Raw genomic sequence first — 21,757 nt, 5'->3', positions numbered from 1 at the left:
TTGAGCGCAGAGTCGCAGTGTGCAACCCCTATCAGCTTGGTTGGCTGCAGCAGGAAAGGACACTGCTAAGCTCAGAAGAGACTCCCATGAAAGTATTTTAGACCTAGTGGCAGGAATGCCCCTCATGGTAACCCTGTTCATTTCTCTCCTTTTAACAATTTTGGTGGGGAAACCAGTAGGTGTGCCATGGGAATTTCGACTCCCCCACCCCAAGCTACAAAGCTATGCTGAGGAGGTACCAGGTAAGCACTGCTTTTCAGGATAGTGGGTGGGAGAAGTGACAGCCTCATCACAGAGCCTGCCCACTTCCTGTTCTCTCTCAGCTACTTTACCCTAAGCACCTACTCTTCTGAAAACCGCTAATTTCAAACCCTTTTCATGCTAATTACTGGCAGACCCTAAACAAAGACAAGGCAAGCAACGTGGTTTAAATGGCTGTGTATGGAAAAACAAACAAAGAAATGAACAAACAAAAATTACAAGGAAAAATAAAAGGTTGGAAAAAATAATTAGCACAATATGACAAAGGGCAAACATCAACACTGAATTAAGAGCTTTATAATTGTTTAAGAACATCACCAAGATGAGTAAAGAGTATGATCAGAGGATTCATAAGAGAGAATAGAATTAACACAAAAACATAGTCCATTTCATAAAAATAAAATAAATAAATGAAACCCAATACTGTTGAGACTTCATGAAAACTAATACATGCATTCATTGCTAGTTGCAGAATAAAGTTGATATAATCCTTTTGGAAGGGAGCATATGAATTTGTATTAAGAGCCATAAAACTACTCAAATACTTTGACAACTAATCCCTAGAAATTAATTCAAAAGAAAAGAAGCCACATAGACAAAGATGTTTATAGTAACATAATTTTATTGCAGAAAAAATATGCAAACAACCTATATGTCTGCCCAACAATGTAAGGTAAATTATAACATTTAATGTGGTGCAGTTTGAATGTAATCATTAAAGTGATTAATATGACCCCATAGAAAGATTGTTAAAAATCATTTTAAGTAAAATGGAGATCATAAAATTCTATGTACACATTTGATTACAGCTATTAAATATTTATTTATATATAGATAAAGATTGAACCTCAAAAAGCAAAAATTGTATTATGGTAGTGGGTTTCCGGACAATATTTCAAAGTGAAAAGAGCATCTAATTTTTTTCTGATTGCAAAAATGATGTCAAATTTTTCTAACAGTTTTTTTTGTATAAATATATAAGAGTATAAAGGTTAAAAATGAATGTGGGTAAATATTTAAATCCATTTATAAAAGTTATATCGATGTTTGGTATGAATGACATTGATACTAAAGAAAGTATAGTATTTGTTTTCTTAATTGTAATGATGCTAATAGGAAAAATAATAATAAAATCATGTTTGCAAAAGAAAAGCACACAAAACAAAGGAATTGGTGGCTCCTTATGTTGAGTTTCTTCCTGCCTCTTCCCTGACTCCACCCGCTTTCCCTTTTTCTGGGTTAGGTATTTCTTTTCCAACTTGCTGCTGAACACCCTTCCAGAAAATTCAGTTAAGTCTGGTCCGTAAGTGTCTTATCCGTGTACTCCCTGTAACTTCTATGTATAGTAAGAGTTCCAGGCAAGGGCAGAGAAGGACATAAAAAAGCTTTTAGGCAACACAAAATCTAGTTCATAGTAATTACTATTATTTATGTATTGAGGATTTACTAAGAGCAGCACTGTTTGAAGCACTTTTCATCAATTACCCAATTTAATTGTCACAATAATACTACGAGGTAGGTACTGTTATTAACTCCCTTTAAAGCTGAAGACACTGAGGCTAAGAGGTTAAGTAACTTGCCAGGGTCATTCAGCTAGTCAATGGTACAGTCAAATTCAGATCCACGCAGACTGACTTTGGGGACCAAACTCTTAGCCATTAGCAATTCTTTCTCCTAGTAGGATTATGATTCTCTCCCATGAGGCTAATTCTGAAGGTGGAGTCCTTGCAATGTTCCTAGATGCTGCTGAAGATCCATCTGTCAACTCCAAGGATAATATCAATGCTGAATTGGGGGCTCTGGGCTGGACATGGATGCCTGCACACTGTCATCCTGTCTCCAGTTTTATGGTAGTCAGTGAGAGCATAATGAAAATAGTGAGGGATCATAACCTAAACCCAATTCTCGGTGATCTGCCTACCCGAAGAACAACACCAAGGCACACTGAAGGAAAAGAATAATCCTAGAGTTTCAGTGGGAAAATGATCAGAGAGGGGCACTGTAAAAATGGGAACAGATGGATTTGCTGCAGCGGAGAATTTAATTAACATCACCTGAGTCCCCATCCTCACCTGGTCACTCCATCACTTTATTCTTATTTCTCCATAGACTTTTTCCAGAATTGCCAGATTGTACAGCTCCCAGACACCACTGGGGGACTTGAGAAGTTATATGCAGCAGCTCTTTTTATCACTCCCTAAAATTGTCTTGTTCACTTGCTTAATTGTTGATGGTCTGTCCCTTCCCCTCCTCAACACACACTCATAGACTCCAAGAAATCTCATCTGCTGGCTTGATCTCTGAATCCCTAAAGGCCAATCCCCAGGCCTGGCACAGCATAGGTTCCAAATCCACATTTGCTGAATGACTCAATGAATATCATCCGGAAGAGTGGTGACTTCAGAAAGCTGCTCTCAAAGATTGAAAGCCTTAGAAAATATACTGTTCCCACAATATTTCTGAAAAATCAGTTGAAGATGGTCTCTGTCCAACCAAGAGATGAATCAAAATGAAGCTCCAAGGGAAGTGGACTTGGCCCAATGGATGGGGCATCTGCCTACACATGGGAGGTCCAAGGTTCAAACCCCAGGCCTCCTTGACCCGTGTGGAGCTGGCCCATGTGCAGTGCTGATGAGAGCAAGGAGTGCCCTGCCACGCAGGGGTGTCCCCCATGTAGGGGAGCGCCACACACAAGGAGTGCGCCCCGTAAGGAGAGCTGCCCAGCGCAAAAGAAAGTGCAGCCTGCCCAAGAATGGCACCGCACACATGGAGAGCTGACACAACAAGATGACGCAACAAAAAGAAAACACAGATTCCCAGTGTCGCTGATAAGGATAGAAGCAGTCACAGAAGAACACACAGTAAATGGACAGAGAGCAGGCAACTGGGGGTGGGGGGGGGAAGGGGAGAGAGAAAAAAAAAATGAAGCTCCAAGTATGAGAAGTTTGTGGTTAATAAAAATTAAAAAGAATATGGTACTGAGCAAAAACCCCGATATAGTAATAAATCTAAACAATCGCTCTCTAAGTATAGTTATAAAAAGAAATGCAAGTGTAACAGACCTTGGAAGAGAGAAAATATCACTCCTGCTCAAACCCAAAGCTAAAATTTCCAGCTTATACTGATAAAAAGAGTAAAGTTGGAGGAAGGAAATAGGAGAGTTTCCTCATCTTGCAGGAAATCTGTTACATAGTTTCTATGGTTAATTAGAGAAATATAAGTTAGAGTATATTTTTAAAGATGTTAAGCATAATTATTAATAAATTACAACATGGGTTATCTTCAAAAATACTAAAGGGGAAAAAACAAAGCAGTCACTTTAGAAAAGAAAAGAAAAAAAGAATTCAAAGGAAACAGCAGGGAAGCATATAGTAAGATGTTAAAAGAAACATGTGATTTATGACAAATTTATATGGGTTAATCTACCCTATAAAATATAACCTTCATTTTGGGACAAGACACACAGCTAAAACAAAGGGACTCAGAATAATCAAAAGTAAAGAAATGGGCAAAGATAGTGGAGGCTCACATTGGAAGAATGTTAAAATTTACCAATGCCCAGATCCCAAAGATTTGGTGTAGTCTCTGGGCATCATAGATTTTAATAGCTCCCCAGGTGAACTTTATGTGCAGCCAAAGTTGGAGAACTATTGAAGGAGGCAAATGTGAACAACAACGAATTAGAGTTTTAATGTTCATACCAGACAGACCTGTGGATATTATATTATACCAAACTCTTGGATAGCTTTTTTCAGGTCAAGAGTCTTCCGGACAGCTGCCAAGAGACACTTTTTCTTTTACCTGGATAGAGATGGGGCTGATAAGCTAACATGAACAGAATGAAGATGGGGTGCTACAAAGCTGTCTTCCATCCCAAGGGATAATTCATACCTGCTGCAACAAGAACAGGAGAAGGAAGCATAAATTGTCCCACAGGGTCTATTCTTTCTCTTTCTGGAAAATTATGTATGCATGCTACTTTGCAAGGCTTCTATTAGAGAATAGAAGAAGCCTGCTTCTCAGGTCCTGCGTGTGATTGGATCATACCACTGTCAATACTCAGGTTAAAAAAGGAAGGTCAGGAGACTTTACCCTTCAGAAATATTACCAGGTTGTGTTGCTGGATCTTGACAGAAAATAAACCTTTATTTAAGCCAGAGGGGTCTCACATAGCTCAGTCTTTTGAAAAATAAAGGTGGAAAACTCATTAACAAGTGGCTGAGTAATTACTACACACAACATATGATTATTATTTAATATTATCTTGAATAGAAAATAAAAGGCTTGTTGAGAAACTCATTTTTACTATTTTTTTCCTCTTGGTGGTGTCACTGCTAGCTTCACTGCTTTATCATTTTAGATAATTCAGTTACTTGAGGCCTGACAAAATTAAATCCTAGTAGAGCTCTAAAAAAAAAAAATCCAAAGAGAACATTTGAAAAATGGGATGCTGGGCACATTCCAAGATGATGATATGACAATTATGAAACTTTAGGCCCCAAGGCACTGAAACAGACAAAATAAAGTATTTTAAAAATTCAAGAAACTGAGAAAAATGCACTAATTTGAAGTAAAAAAGCAAATAAAGATATAGAAGATCTTAATATTATGAATGTGCATGTTTTAGACAACTCTCTGTAGCCCTCAAACAAGAAACACAACCATCTTTACTAGTGCTCACAAGGGGATCTTATATTAGACTATGAGAAAATCTTCAGAAATTTCTTCCTAAAGTACAGGCTACTTATAATAATGGTGGTACAAGTTCAAATAGGAGAAAATTCATAGTCATAGACTAAATGAAGAGTATTCACACTCAAGAAGTTAGAAAGGGAATTAAACAAGACTGAGGAAAGCCAGAAGAATAAGCTTAGGAAAGATAAGCCCAGAAATAAATGGGTTAGAAAACCCAATACCTACTTTATGCAGAACGAATAAAAGAAAAGTCTGGTCAGTAAACCCAAGAAATAAAAAGAGACAAAATACATAGAGAGAGAGATAGAAGGGGGGGGGGGGGGCTATAGTAAAAAATAAGGAGATATATCAGTATAAACAATAACATGGATAAGATATTAATAAACGTGAAAATCTTGAATTACCAAAATAAGTGTGATAGTAAAAACCTAGAAGAAACGGAAAATTACTTAGTGGATGGATGGTTCCATGGCCAGTGCTTTAAAATCTTCAACAAACTCTTAGACATGCTATTTAAATTCATCTTGAAACAAATACACCATAGGGATAACGTTGATATGATGCACGTACCCTCATCTACCAACTCACACACTGACATACCTATAGACTAGAATAAGAAATCCCATATTCAAAGTGGTAGCAAATAAAATTCAGCCCTAAAATAACAAATAAACATGACCTATGTAAGGAAGGGAACACAACTTTACAGATAGGCAGAAGGAAAATTTTTAAATGGAGAGACAAAGTGCGTTCTGGGATGAAGAGTTCATATTCTAAGAATGACAATTATCCTCAAATCATTGCATAAATTTAACACAATTCTAGGTAAGATCCTCAATCACTTTCATGTCCCCCGACTTGAAACAATTTTAAGAGTCATTTGTTGGAATAAACGAGTGAAAATAATTAAGCTCTCCTTCAGATAGATGAATAGCTCATGAGGTGTTGGATGGCACTCTAAGACTATCATATACTTTAACTCATTTAGTGCTCCCAGAAACCCTCTGAGGTGGATGCTATTCTTATCCCATTTTACAGATGTGGAAGCAGAGCCCAGGAGCTGCCCATGGTCACCCTGCCTGTAAGTGAAGGAGCTGGGATATGAGCCCAGTCAGGCTGGTTCCAGAGTTCAAGTTCTCAACCACATCTACTTCCTCCAGCGAAGGGAGGGCTTGCCTAACCCAGATATTACAATATACTGCAAAGTAAAATCTGAATGGTGTTGTCTTCAAAAAAAAAAAAAAGATCAATGGAACCAAAGGGCAAGACCAAAAACAAACACAAGATTGAAAGAATTTAATATAGGACAAAGAGGGCTTTTCCAAATTACCAATGAAAGAGGTGACTGATCAATAAATGCTGTTAAGACAAATGGCTAACCAGTTGTGGAAGAAAGTCCATCCACACCTCACTCCATGTGCCATGGAAGTGCTAGGAGAAAATATAAGAAATATTTGCATAATCTCAAAGGTGGGAAGGACTTTCTTAGAATTACACCAAAGTGAGAAACCATAAAGCAAACAATATTGTTAAATACAGAAACGGCAAACTTTGTGTTTAAAAAATCACCATGAACTGAAGCTAACTAGTGGGAAACAAACAGAAAGAAAATATTTGCAAGTTATTACAATTCAGTATTTACTATCCTGAATATCCAAAGAACTACAATTCAATAAAAGATAAACACTCAAAGTAGAAATATTGGCAAAGGAAATTAAGAGGCAATTAACAGGATAAATAAAGGTCGTCAATAAAGATGGGGGAAATGTACACTCTTATTAGAAAACAAAACTTTAACAACAGAGCCATGAAATTGGTAAAGAAAAAAGAAGATAACATGGGACATTGTAAGAAAATGGAGAGAAGCCACAGGGCAGACTGAGATGAAGTAGGTTAAGATCGAAGGAAAAGCATAAGAGGCTAGGAAAGACTGATCCAGGAAGGAGAGAAGGGTCACCTGTTCTGAAATCCTGCTCAGCACCAGGTATATGAGGACTGAAGATGATTCCTTGGATTTTAGGATCAAGAGGGCCATTGGAAACCTTAGTAAGAAATGGTTTCCACAGACGCAAGTGAGGATGGAGTGGTGTGAAGAGTGATTGGGGGGTGAGGGCTGGGCACAGCAAGGGCAGATGACCCAGCAGAGAAGTGTGGGTGTGAAAGAATATTGAAGAAACCTGAAAGGGGATGTGGGAGTGTAAAGAAAGAAGTTTTTTTAAGATGAGAGAAATCTAAGAAAAATTTAAAATTTTCTGGGAAGTATCTGGCAGGAGGGAAGGGAGTAAGAGACAAGGCATTAAGTTTCCAAGAAGGTGGGAGATGAAGGAGAATCTATACCACTGGTCATGAAATCGACGTGGCAAGGCATGAATTGGATGTTAAAAAAAAAGGGAAAAGAACGGAAATATCCGAGTGCATTACAGATAGTAAGGGTAGGTGCTATTTGTGAAATTTGTGTTTCAATTATGTGTGACTGTGTGTGTGTGTACTGACGTGCAATGTGAAAATGCTCCCTTTTGTTGTGAGGTCAAAAGCATTTGAAAGTTCCTGATCTAAAGCCTAAATAGAGGTATGTTAAAAATTTATTTCTTGATATATAATTGGTTAGGGGGATGATTTTTGGTGAGGGAAAGGACTGATGATCCCTCCATTATAAAAGGTGGGAAGGAAAGAGACAGGGTGAGGATGGACTATAGGGTGGGGAGGCTCGTTGTCTTTAGTACTTGCACGTACGTTGCCTGTAAGGTGGGAGGTAAGGTCATTTTCTGAGAGCAAGGTCAGGAGCGAGGGCTCTTCATAGGTTTAAGGGAGCAGAGCATGCTTGGGATGGCTTCCACAGAGAAGAGGAGAATAGATTGACTTGAGAAACACAAGATGGATTGCCAGCCGGTGTTGCAGCCTTGATTGAGATTGGTGACCGTGAATATCTAGCAGTGCCAATATGCCTGGTCAGACGTTTTTCTTCAGCAGTGCTCACCCAAGCAGAAACAGCCCAATCATATTGTTCTTGCTTCATTGTCTGTCTCTGGACCAGTAAACTGAGGCATTGCTGATTAATGCTAAAGCTGAGCTGAAAGCAGAGTCTTTACAAACTCGCCCTTGAATTTTGCTAGCCTCTTTCTATTCAGAAAATACGCTAATTTTCATCTCAGTTATCGTCACATCATCTTTGGCACTGGAGCTCGTTGAACGTTATCGTTTAACTTTGTTGGGCCCAAGGAGGCAGTGTGAGGTTCTCAAGGTCACACCTGTCAGGGCTAAAGCTGATCACCTGGCAAGGCTCATCCTTACAATCGTAAAAGCTTACATTAACTTTAGGCTTGGTTCTCTCTCAGGAGAATACTGAAAATGCCATCTAGAAACTCACACACATTCAAAAAAGAGCATCAAGGATAAGTGGACAATGCTGGTCATGTATCTCCCGAGCAAATAGTGTGTCCTCCTGAATTCATAAGTGATGCATGCCAATTCAAAAACCAAGAATTGTGCTCAAGTTTTTGTGTTCCTTTGTTCTGTTCATTCCCCACCTCTCAGCAGGCAGGATTTGGGTGCTGGTGTCCTGAGTTAGTCTAGGAGAATGTTCCATAGAGCTGACCCCTCCCTCATTCCTAAAGCATCTCCATTCCTGCCTTCCATGACACCCACTTTGGGTTTTCTGGGTCTAGCTAGGAATAAGCCTTTGCAGTCATTTGAAAGTTTTGTTTTTTTTTAATACCTGACTTTAACATTTTGGAATTTTAAGGGATTCTATTTCAGGGCCCTCTTCTCATATTAGATGTTTTCTCTAGGGCACCTCTCCCCACTCATGACTCCTAAATATACACCTGAAGATCAGACCTCTCTCCAGATAGGTATATCCAATGCTCTTTTAAAATTTTCCACCTAAGCTTGAGTATTGATTGAGCAGCTGCTATATGCCAGGATAGGTAGCAAATAAGTCAGTATGGCAGAAGCATGGTGAATAATGGAGCCAAGAATAGGAGATGAGTTGCCGAAAATGGCAAAGATCAGTTCGCCTCAAGTCTTTGAGACCATGAAAAGTTTGGATTTTATCACAGTTTCTTAAACTAGATGTGTCCAGAACAGAACTCCTGGTCTTCTTCTCTAAACCTGGTTGTCCTAGATTCTAGGACCTGAAATGTTCCCAGGTATCAGTGAATGTTTCATCCCTGCCGTCATCCTGTTACGGGTTTTCCCTAGGCCCTCTTTTCTTCCCCACTTTCTCTCCTTTTATACAGTTGCTTCCCAAATCAATATTGGGAGCCCAGACCTTTCTGCTATCCTCCAGACTTGAGAAACTCTCTTATGTTCATCTTTACTGGAGGGTGCACTGGCACCTCAAAAGCATGTCCAAAGTTAAATTCTTTCTCTCTGTTTTTAATTAGAGAAGTTGTGAGTTCATAACTGAACTCTTTATCTGTTTTCTTAAGTTCCTATGAATGACAACACCCACTTGCCCAAGCAAAATATATTAACTCCTTCTCTCTCACTCCCATATTCAATCAGTAACTAACTTCTGTTTTTTCTTTTTCTTTACATCTCTTGTAATTGTCACAACCTTATCATTCCCCTGTTAAGTTGAGGCTCTCCTCCTAGATGACCGGAATAGTTAGTCTCTGTGGTCTTCCAGCATTAAATCTTATCCTCCTGAATCCATACTTCCTATTGGTTCCAGAGTGAATTTCATAAATCACAAATTCTCATGATGTTACATCTTGTTTGGAACTTTAAAGACACTCCATTGCACACAGTATAGAGTTTAATTTCCCCAAGGTACACAAAAGACCCTTAATGATGTTAGGCCCTTGCCAAGCTATTTTGTCTTCATTTTCCCATCCCCTTGCTGCATCCTATATTCCAGCCATATTGAACTATTTGCAGTCCCATAAATGTGTGATGCTAACCCCATGTCTGTACTTTTTCCTAGGCTAATTTAACTTCCTAGAATATTCTCTTCTGTCCACATGGAAAACTCTCTTATGAATTGCTTCTGTTGATTCTGTAAGCTGGATAAACTGCAAGTGCATTCTGTTGAATGCTGAGGGGCCTTCCTACCCCCACTTATCCCTCACAGCTATAGTCATGGCTATATATCAGGTTGTATATCAGCCGTATATCAGGATCATCCCACCCAGGGCTTAAACTACAATCCCACCAGACTGAGGGCTGTATAATGAAATCCTGTTGCTAATAGACCTTGGGTCCTCAAGTGGCTTCCAAACTAGAGCCTCTCTTACCCCTACCATGTTGGCTCTGCCTATATAATAACACCAACACTAATACTACTAATAGCAAATATAACAAAAATAGTTAAACAAAACTTAATAAAAATTGCCATATATGATTAGCTCTAGGGATACTACAGTGAACAAGACATATACAGTCCTGCCTGTAGATAGTTTACAGTCTACTGAGACAGGTAGGCAATCAACAAATAAAATAAGCTTAGTTTATTGTGGTAGATTGCATTATTTGTTCATAATCATTCTTGCCACCCTTCCCTTTAGGTAGATCCCTATTCCTTACCCCATTGACTTTGGACTTGGCCTTGTAACTAGCTTTTGCTCATGGAATGTGAGTGGACATGATATATGCATGTCCAAACAGAGGTTTTAAATGTGCATGAATAGTTTGCCCTTGTCTTCTTGAGCTTTGATCTCATGCCATGACATAGCATGTCCTAGGTATATGGGCTGGTCTTTCAGCCTGGGTCCCAGAAGGAGATCCTATGTGGAACTCAGCTGAGCCCTGCAGAGCTACATCTCTGGAATGCTAGCAGGAAATAACTCTCTCTTGTTGGAAGCTACTGAGACTTTTGGGATGTTGATATGAGAACAAAAGTCGACTAATGAACTTAGTGAAAGTGATAGGAAGAAAATAAAAAGTGAAGGGTTAGTCCTTTGGATAAGGTGGTCAGAGAAGGCCTCTTTGGGGAGATCATGGTTAAGATGGTACTTAAACAAGAAGAAAAAGCCAGCTGGGTAAACTGCAAGGGCAAAGGCTTGAGGCAGGAGGGAATTTAGGGTCTTTCTTAGAAAGAAAGCCAGAGAGGGAGCAGCCAGAAGCTGAATATCAGTGGAACCCAGAAGAGATAGAAGAGCCCAAGAGATGCCACCATGTGCCTTGCTATGTGACAAGCTAAGGACCAAAGATCACCAGCAGCCAGCCCCAGAATGACACAGTCTTTGGGGAGAAAAAATCATCTTGATGTTGCCTCTATGGGACTTTTTTCCTTACCTCAAAACTGTGGGTAAATAAAAGACTATTGTTTTAGCCGTGCCACTGCATGGTATCTTTTTGTCTCAGAAAATGGGGATATATGGTTACACTACCCATAGTTCTTATATTCCCCTCCCACAAAATTATCTTTTACCCCGAGGGAGTAGCTTCTGCTTCAAGCTCCTCACTCATAATTCAATAACCTTCTGGAACTGGAATCCTAAACCAATGTTAACTGGTGAGGATCTGATTGACTTCTACTTCCTGTTTTCTATGGCTGGACCCTGCTCCTTATACTCCCTCAGCAGTTGGCTAAGTTCTGAGTATCAGCACAATGACATCTCCTTCCAACTTCTAGGAATGACTCCTGGCATGGAATTACCCTGCAGCCATGAATAATCTAGAATAATGTCCATCCAAACCTTTAGACCCTCTTCATTGAGATATCTGGAGGCCCTTGTCATGGCCTGGCTCTGCACTAAGGTCTCATGATTCTCTCAGCTGCTAGCTGAGGATCTTGTATTACCAGTTCAGGTGACACCTTCTGATACCTTATGCAACAAAGCATGAAGTCCCCTGCTCTGCATTCCTGGCAATAAGCTGCATCCATTCTCCTGGGACTCAGCTTTTACCTTAAAACTGACTATATACTTTCTTGGGAAAATACAAGTAGCCAAATCTCACCACCACTCCAAAGCTGGATCAAATGTGAATCCTGAACAATTTTGGTTTGTGTGTTGTCCTTCCCTTACTAGCTGTACACCATTTTGGAAGTATGAGGAAAGGGGTGGAAAACAGCTACTTCACTTCACTGAATCTATTTCCATATGTATAAAAACTGAGCTAATAACTTCTAAGTCACAGCTTTGTTATGAAGATTCAATGTGATGATGCCTGTGAAGGCATCCAGCATAGCACAATGCCTGGAGCATGGAAGGTGTAAATTCAATATCCATTGAATTTGAAAGAAGAGACATGTCCCAGTTCTGCTGCTGACAGCTGTCTCCATGCATGGATCCACTCAGTGTTTCACATAGTCTCTACCATCTATTGAGGCTGCAAGAAAGGGGTCTCCCTACCTTTGCCCAGCATAGCCTGCTCCTCAACCAAGCATGACCTCAGACCAAAAGGCTTGATCTCTGATCCTCAGTCCCTCTTATCCTCAGAGAAGATTCTGATGAAACTCCCCGTTTGTAGGACAGATTCACTGTTCAGGTTGCTAACTATATGATCTGGTATCCCACCCAGAGGGTAGACCAGCTTATGAAAGGAGAGACCCTCTATTGCCTGAAAGGGAACACCTGGTGCTGAAGAGCCTTCTATTTGAGTGTTCGATGTTATCAGTCTTGAGTTTCATTGTGGGATTGGATTTTGATGAGCTGTGCCATGTGGGGTGAATAGTGGGTGCTCTGATGGCTCAGTCCATCCATGTCCCATGCAAAAGCTACTCAAAATTGCTTCTTACTCCCATGAGGTATCATGGATGCCCATGTCCTTGTAGGGTTTTAATGTTGCCACCAGGGTAGCAGGGTGATGGTGTCAGCTTCAGCTACTCTTATTAACATTGTCAGCCAGACACAAGTTTTAGCCGAGGAGAAATGAATCTTTTCATGATGTATGCCCTGGCCTTTCCATTGCTCAGAGGAACTCAAGAAAGGATGTGGACTACATTGCCAACAACCCAGAAGGTGCTCATGGGACTGCAGGTCCAGGCTACTGGTCTTTGAAGTCCTCAGAGCCTGTTCTTTTCGCTCAAACCCCCAAACTCTGTCAGAGAGCTGCATTATCTCCTCTGGGAAGTTTCAGTAGAGCACCTTCACTTGGGAAGTCTTAGAACCAGCTGTGGTCTTGCCCACTGTAAGCCTCAGACCACCACCCATGGAAGACTGGAAAAGAACACTTAATGGCTGGTCATCATGATCATAAGGAAGCATGTTTGGATTTTAAATCCATGATGATTCAGGGGAGTTTACAGTTATCCTGATAGAGTTACCCTCATGACAATGGGAGAGACTTGACTCCCAAAGCAAGATGAGAATTAATCAGGTAGCCTCGGGGTGGCAGCCCTATTCCTGAATCCATCTCCACTGAGTTCCCTCAAATGACTGCCTTTGTACCTAAGGGCTGAAGTAAAGGCGTATAAACCCAAAGGGTAACTCAAAATTCTCCTCGAAGGCCAAGAGAAGGACAAAGTTATCTTTCCTGAGAACCACAGAGCCTGAAGACACCCATGAAGCCCTGGGCTGATGGTGAGGTGCTTATGTCCAAGGGACAGGCCAAATAAGTCAAGGAACTCAAAGAATGGAAGAGGGGTACTGGCAGAACTTCAAACCCCAGCTCCTGAGGCAATAGCTGTGAAAACAGACCATGCTGGTGAAACCATATGTCTGCTTCAAGAGCTTTCTGAGTCAGTGCAGAGTGCAGGAGACAGCTTGGTCTGGGGAGAGGCCATGGGAACACACTTGACATTTACATGACCGGAAACTTTACAGAGAAAAACATCAGTGGGCTCTAACTCAGAAGGCAAAAGCTGAAGTGAGAAGGGCAGAAACATTAACTCTACAAGCAGAGATCACAGCCCAAGATTAGATTGGAACCAGCACCTTGTGCCTTTAGGGTACCCCCAGCAAGGAATCCCTCCAAAGTGCTCCCTCTAAAACTGCAGAGACCCTGACCTGGATAATTCTATATTTCAGTGACAGACCCTCCTGGTAATGCCTGCTGCCTCCAGCTGGGTGGAAGAAGAGAGGATGGTAAGAGAAATCATGAGAAGTTAGTACAAGTTATCAGCCACCCAGGTAAATGGAACCTAACAGGCTTTGACTGGTCTAGAGCCTATCACCAGACCCTTGGGAAACAGAAAATCTGGGAAGAAGGAGGAATATCTCTTCTCTCCCTCTCTGGGATCGGGATGCCTTGAGACCTGAGAAGAGTAAGGTCTTGTATCTGCCTTCTCAAAGCCCTCTTCTGCTGGTCCTGTCTGTTTTAAGATCTTTATGCAATCAGGACTGAAGCAGGCAATGAATCAACAACCCCAACTTCAAAGTCTTCCTTCCAGCTCCTAGTATACATTATGTCAAACATAAACCTTGAATATGTTTGTCATTTCTGCAGGTCTAGACTCCATCCAGCTTCCAAATTCCTAATAACTCCAATGCTAGAGTTCCCTAGCATAGGAGTGGAGAGCTGAATATCTAAATGCCATTTCACTTCCCTGGGTCCCTAGCACCTTCCTTGTTTTTTATAGGCTCTGCTCCCTGTAATCACAGTCTCTAGGGAAGATCTTGATATGAATGAGCAGGTAAACTGGGAGAAGCACACAGTTGCCTTCTTGGGAAGACTCTTTGGAATGGGTGTTTGGCTGTACCATGCCTGGGCCTGCCATGCCCTTCAGACACTGACTTAGCGAACACAGCTCTCTTTGCTCAGGTCAATTCTTAAAGCTTGGTGAGTTTTCCCAGCCCCTGTTTCAACCATGTAGCTGTGAGGGCATCTTAACTTTTGTAATATGACCTTTGGACCTGGCCCTGGACTAAGTTGTATTTTCAGTTTGGTTCTGGCAATTTCTAGGTTGGATTGGGCTGAATTTTTTGGCTGTATCATTATCTTCCAAGGAAGACTTATGGGAATCTGCAAATTTAGAATGGATTTTTCTTCCTATATATTCTGGTAGCACTTTGTAAGCACATCTATTATTGTAATAATCCAGAAACTGCTTTATATCAGAAGTATGTATTCATCTCACCATCAAGACTATGACCTCTTGGAGAGCAAGAAGCATTTCAGAATACTCCCCAGTGCTCTCCCAGTGCCTAGTGTGATGCCTAGTACATAGTAGCCTTTCTCCTCCACATTTTGCTGTCTTCAAATTGAATGAAAGGCAGGTGATCACAACATCAAATTGTGATGTCAGAGTATGGGGCCATGCATTCCACTCCACACTGGACATCAACATTGGCCAGAGGAATTCACTACCATCAGCAACACATGACCACAACATATCAGCTATATGCATCATAGCCACATCTCATGGGGCTGCCTTCCTGTTAGGGGACCAAACCCTCTCAGGGATGTTGTAGGGGCCCTCCAAATGCTTGACTTAGTGTCTTCTCAGCAGGTTTTCCATATTAGTGGTTCACAAAGCTGGTCTAACATCTAAATCACCTGGAAAGGTTTTAGAATTACTATTCCTGGGCTCCATCCCAGACTACCTGAATCAGAATTCAGAATCTGAATTTCAGATAAGGCCAGGATTCTGAATTTTAGAAGGCCTACAAGTGATTCTGATAATCAGCTGGGTTTTGGTCCATTTTAGACTAGGCAGGGCTGCCAAAGACACTAGCTTTAGGTGTCAGTTTTTGACTGATCTGACCCTGTCCTGATGCACAGAAGAACTTTATTCCATGGGCTCAGTTCTGAGCCAAGCTCAGCTAAGTCTGATGGTACTTTGGGAAATTCTGTATCCACAAATCAGTGGGGTATGCAGTGAGTATAGTTACACAGGCAGTATCTGGTGGGCTTGTGAGAAGCCCAGCTCACCTGTAAGCCCAATGAATTATGGGACCCTTCTCTCCTGCCATGCCAGCCCTACCATGTGTGCCCAAGCCCAGGGACTGGCACTTCTCCTCTGGACCCTGGTTCCTCTATTGTCCCTGCCGTGAGTAAAGCCCTCTCTGAAACTGCAGCCAATGACTGGGACAAGGATCCCTGCAGGGTAGACCCTGTTCCCTGATTCAACCCAGAAGCCCTATTTCCACAGAGGATACCTGCCTATGATAAGTGGTGTGTGGGATCCACACGCTTGCTAGGACCAGTGTTGACTTTACTTTCCTTAGACACTTGGATAGGAAATGCTGGCAGCTATCTTTGGGAGCCATCCTTCATCCACGGTCAGTTCTCCCAGGCCTGGCCTCCCACAGGTCTGGCTCACCCACTTCCCAGGGGCCCCCAAGGTCCCGGCATGCCGACAGACTCTGACCATGGTGTGGATTCTTCAGTGCAGGGGCAGATACAAATCTGCCCAGCTTTGGCCACCAGCACAGACTTTCTGCTCAGAGGATCGACACCTTTTGGGTAACTGAGGGCCCTTCTGCAGAGCAGGCCATCTCCAGCTCTGCCCATCAGGAACAAAGCAATACCACAAGTGTTCAGTCTCTGGAGTACTTAGGACTGGGTCACAGAGAAAGGGACCCTGGAACAGCACATGCTGGTTTTCAATTTCTAGGAACTCGCCTGAAATACAAATTTGGACCAAAGCAATCTCCAGGTTCCCTGCTTCTCCTGTCCTGGGGCCACCTGTGGATTGATGGCACCTTTAAGGAAACCTGGAGGAATGAGAGGAATGTACATCAAGCAGAGGAAGCGTGCGCCATCCTTATCACAGCTCATGTGCCCATAGCAAGCGATTTCCAGGAATACCATTCCACACACTGAGCACGACGCTTTCAAGCATTGGCTGAGTCCTAACATTTTTAAAGAGGCAATTTCCAAAGACGATATTATGATCATATTTTCCAGGTCAAAGGAAAGGATGTTTGAAACTGCACTCATTCTGGAAAATCTGGGAATAGCTATTTACAGGGATACCAGTTTTAAGCCCTGGGAAAGGAGTACATGGATTTTTTTCTGCTTGTGCACAGGGCATTGAGGTAGAAATGTAAGGGAAGTGAAATAAGTACCTGCTTATTTAAAAATAAAGGTAACAAGCAACATATGTGACCTATATGAAGAAAACCATGAAGATGTTCTATTTAGAAAAATGAAAGCAGATGAACAAAAAGAGACATGCCATATTTCTGGACGGGAAGGTTGAGGATTATAAGATGCCCATTTTCCCCAAGTTAATTTATAGTTTAACAGGAGCGCACATACAAAATCCTAATAGGATATATATGCTTTTTTTACTCTGACAAAATGATTCTAAAATTTATCATGAACAACAAACATTTGAGAATAACAATGAATATTCTGAAAGAGAAAATAATTAAGGGAGGAAGGAATACTTTCTAGGCCTGCCAGATATCAGAGCATATTATAAAACAACAATGAAAATTATTCAATACTGGTGCAAAGATAAAAATAGAGCAGCTGAACAAAGTGGTGACTCAAAAAATAGACTTAACTACATTTGAGGATTCAGTACGTGATAAAACAATGCAATTTCCCTCAAATCAAAAGGGAAATGAATTACTTAATAAACTGTGTTGGAAAACTGAATAATAGTTTGGACAATATTGTACATCCACCTAAATAAACCCCAGATGGATTAACGAATTACATTTAAAAAATCAAGGTACTGACAAATAACCCCAAATAGAACAAACTGTTCCTCAGATCCACGGCTGAATGATAACTTTGTCTACTTTGACAAGGAACTGCCAACACTGAGATATCTATGTGAAAATGTAAAATAACTATACTATGCAAAATAGCAAAACAAACAAAACAACAAAAGAAAACATAAAGGGAAAAAAATGATTGGGGAAATATGAATATTCAGTCTCACAAGGTTTTTATCCCAAGTATAGAATGAGCTCCTTCAAACTGCAAAGGACAATACCAGCACCTAGTAGCTACCTGTCAGTATGGGCAGTTACCACACAAGGATTGCAAAGAGCCCATGCCGCAGGTCCTGCTACACAGGGCTGGACCCAGCCCAGCTGGAGGAAGGCCAGGGCTGAAGATACTGTCCAGTGATGTGGTAGAAATCCTCACGGCTCTGGCTCACGACAGGGTCATCCCTCTGGCCAGGGGCTCCCCAGCCGTCTCCCTCCAGCCCCTCCTCCCGTGGAGCCCACCTCCCTTCTTCCACTCACCTATGTTTGGCAGCAGCCAGCTCCCTCAGGAACCACTGCAAAACCAAGTGTCCACACTGGCAGTGCGCATGTGTACACATGTGTGTGCATGGATCGGCGTATCCACGGGGCGCCCCCCTTTCACCCAGGCCCAAGCCCCATGGCTTCCCTTTCAGGCCTTCCTACTCCCATGCAAGGTTTACGTGGAGGGCAGCACCCGCTACTGCCACTTAGCTGTCTCCTTTTCCGACAGGGCCCTGACTTTGTCCTCCCCCCCTTCAATGCCCATTACACCAAACACATGACATCAAGTCTCTGCTCTATGAGAGGAGGGACAATTGCTCTCCCATTCAGCAACAACTTTGATGCCCACCTTATGGAAAGTCCCAATAAATATGCGGCGAATAAAAGTGAATCTTGAGAGAGCAGATCCTAAATACATCTGCACCGAGGCTTTCTAATTGAAAAACTAAATTTTAAACCACAAGATACCACTGTAATTTACATAATTATGTCTATCTCCACAGTAGCGAGAGCTCTTTGAGGTCAAGGACTGCATCCAATTCATTCGCTGGCTTCACAGCGCTTATCATAACACCTGGCACTTTGCAGTCATCAACCAGGGTGGGCTGCAGGCATGCACACAATGTATACCTGTGAAAGCAGCAGTTTTTGAAAGGCAGCACAAATACTGGGGGAGGTTTGGAGAAGCTGATAAAGGTTACAAGTGATATATGCCACCAACATGAAGAAAACCACGAGTTGCTGTATTTAGAAAGATGAAAGCAGAAAAACAAAATGAAAGGCATGCCATGTTTCTGAATGGAAAGGCCACGTATTATACAAACTTTATACTTAATCTTGTATAAGTGTAATGCTATTGGCATTATGAACTGATGGGACATTTCTTGGGAACAACGTAACAATATGCATCTAGAGTAATAAAAATGTTATACCCTGGCCAATAACCTCACTTCTGGAAGTTTATCTTAGGGAAATAATTTAACAGAAGCAAAAAAAGCCATAAGTGTGAGGATGCCCATTACAATTTTAGAAAAAATAATTAAACATAATTGGTTTAACAAGCCATGGTCCATTCACTAGATTTGAGAGACGTAGCAACATGGTAAGATAACCTAACTTTAAAACACAGAATGCAAAATAGTAGATTTACTTTGATTAAAATCACATGAAACATGTGCACATGGGTACAAATCAAAATAGAATAGACAAATTTGAGATCAGTTTGGTTTAAGGTAGTGAGAATAGGAGTATTTTATTGATTTTAATACTAGGACATACCAAATACTTGTGTTAAGTATGAGCAATTACGCTCCAGGCACTTTTTGAAATAGAGTTACTGCACATTATTTATAAGGCATGGCATGAAGACATCTCCCCTTAGACCTCAACACAGTCATCCCCAGGGGTCCTCCAGTTTAGAATTTTGTGTCTGATCAGAAAGAGTCATAACCTTTCCTGCATCTGACTTTGCACATAGTAAGCACTCAATAAGTGAAAGATGGATGCATAACTGGATGGATAGGAGGAATGAGAAAAAGTAACAATGAGGAAAAAGGCTTCAATATCCATATAGTTCCAATAAGCTCTCCTCCATGAATTTAACTCCTTTCTACCCTTGTTACTTCAGGGGGTAACTCAGACAATGGTTTGCTTCTGTACTCTGGTCCAGTATTTTTGTCCTAAGCTTCCTTGCCTCTATTGTGCAGACGAACCCTCAGATCCTAGTGCAAGATTTGGGGATAGGAACCTGGGTTCAAATTGCTGCTCTGCCAACAAATAGTGTACATTTCAGCCCATGTGCACACGTGTACCCATGGGCACACGTTTCAAGTAGTTTTAATCAAATCTAATCTCCTTGAACTTTGTTTTCATCTGCAAATGAGAACAAATACTCCATAAAGTTGTTGGAAAGGTTCATATCTTCCTGGTGAGATAAAACATTTATCAATTATTGGGATCCTTCCCTGTCCCACACTTTCTTACTGTTATACCTCTACATACTTTAATCACAGCCCCACTTAAAATATGAAACCACAAATTTCTTCATACTTGGAATTTGCCAAGATCAGGTTATTCTAGACCAGTGGTTCCCAACCTAGGGTGATTTTGCCCTCAGGGGCATTTGGTGAAAATGTCTGGAGATATTTCTGTTTGTCACAACTGGGGGGTGGAGGTGGGTGCTACTGGCATCTAGTGGGTAGAGACCAGGGATGCTGCTAAACATCTTACAATGCACAAGATGGTCCAGCACTACGAAGAATGATCTGGTCCAAAAGATCAATAGGGTCAAGGTTGAGTAACTCTGTCCTAGAGTCTGGGAGAGACCAGCTTCCTGACGACCCTATGACACAACACACTTCTTTGTCCAGGAACACATATATGCATGCGTGTGCAGGGTGTGTGGGGGCAGGAGAGTACTAGGAGAGGGCCATTTCTCCTAGCTCCCCTGTTTAGAAATTCCCCCTTTACCTCCCAACACATCAAGGTCGAACTCATGTCCTGTATCCTCTGTGATCCTTTTTTTGATCACCCAAGGACTCACTTCTCCCTCTCTTGACCTCAAGATTCAGCTGCCGATTTGCAATTTATACTATATAGACTCCAGGAGGCCCTGCCGTCACATTTCACACATGTGCCATATATGCTAGGAACCGAGCAATTAGGATTCACACTTTCTCTTGCTGGTTTACAAAATGGCGAAGGAAAGAGTGTATTTGTGCAGTCTAAGCATTTCTCTGGTAAAAGTTGTTTTGAAATGTCTTTTGAAAGTGGCTGCTAATGGACTGATAATTGGTTTCCTGGCTTCCTTATGAAGTGTGAAGCTTTCTGTTAGTCTGTCAACAAAGCATCAAGTATTGTGCAAACCACCATCAGAGTTATTTGTATCTTCCTTCCCATTGTGTCACATGTTGTGGCAGAATAACTGGATACAGTTGTATGGGAAAGGGGAAGGTCCCTCTATTCTTTTTTAAGGAAGGGAGCTTCTGGGAAGGTGAAGAATGTGTGCAACCTGCACAAAGCTCTCTCACCAGGACAGCCAGGTTGAGCAAATCTCATGGGCAGAGAGACTGGGTAGCTCTGAATTCAATGCATGGTGCATGGCACAGGGTAGACATTCAAAAAATATTGTTGAATGGATGGAAAGTGGTACTATTTCCAACAGATTTTGAGCACCTGGAGATGTGCATCAACCAAGGAGGATGAGAGAATAAGAGGCCAGAAGCTGGCTCCATCTTGTCTTTAAAAATGCTTTTCGCTGTGAGAAACATCCTCTTCTTTAAAACCTAGGTGAAAAAAGACCATCTATTGAGTATCCACTACTGAGAGGGCAGCGTAAAAGCCAATGAAATGATTCTGAAGTATCTGCTTGCTACAGAAAATGTTTTGGAACATGAAGGAAAAAGTGTATTTGTATAGTCTCGGCAGGGAGATTCCCCAGGAAGGAGCTGTTCGAAGAAAATGTTTCAAGAGAAGAAGAATGAACCAGTTTACACTGCTTTGGACAAATGTTCAAAGAGATTTGAGCTATCAAAATAATTTTCCCCAATCCCTTCTAAATCCTAAGAAGAAATGAACATTATTGTTAGCTAAATATTGTATTGATATTTATTGTGAATACATGTGTGGTAAAATGTAGGACTGCTATGTTGACTTTTGCTCACGGCACTTTTGTGTGTACATTTATGGCCACTTTATAAAGCACAGAGACCGATGTTACTATGTTATATTTTTATACACATTTACAGACATTACATCTTGTCTAT

The 21,757-nt window shown here is 41.3% G+C and overlaps 1 protein-coding gene across 1 annotated transcript in view; it reads right to left on the bottom strand.

Annotated features, from left to right (window-relative positions):
- Positions 1-21,757, bottom strand: part of CSMD2 (CUB and Sushi multiple domains 2) — a 671,930-nt gene that overhangs the window by 250,436 nt on the left and 399,737 nt on the right. The window lies entirely within an intron of this gene.

This window comes from Dasypus novemcinctus, chromosome 9 (genome assembly GCF_030445035.2).
Source record: "Dasypus novemcinctus isolate mDasNov1 chromosome 9, mDasNov1.1.hap2, whole genome shotgun sequence".
Lineage (NCBI taxonomy): Eukaryota > Metazoa > Chordata > Mammalia > Cingulata > Dasypodidae > Dasypus > Dasypus novemcinctus.
This window is presented reverse-complemented; position numbering and strand designations above follow the sequence as displayed.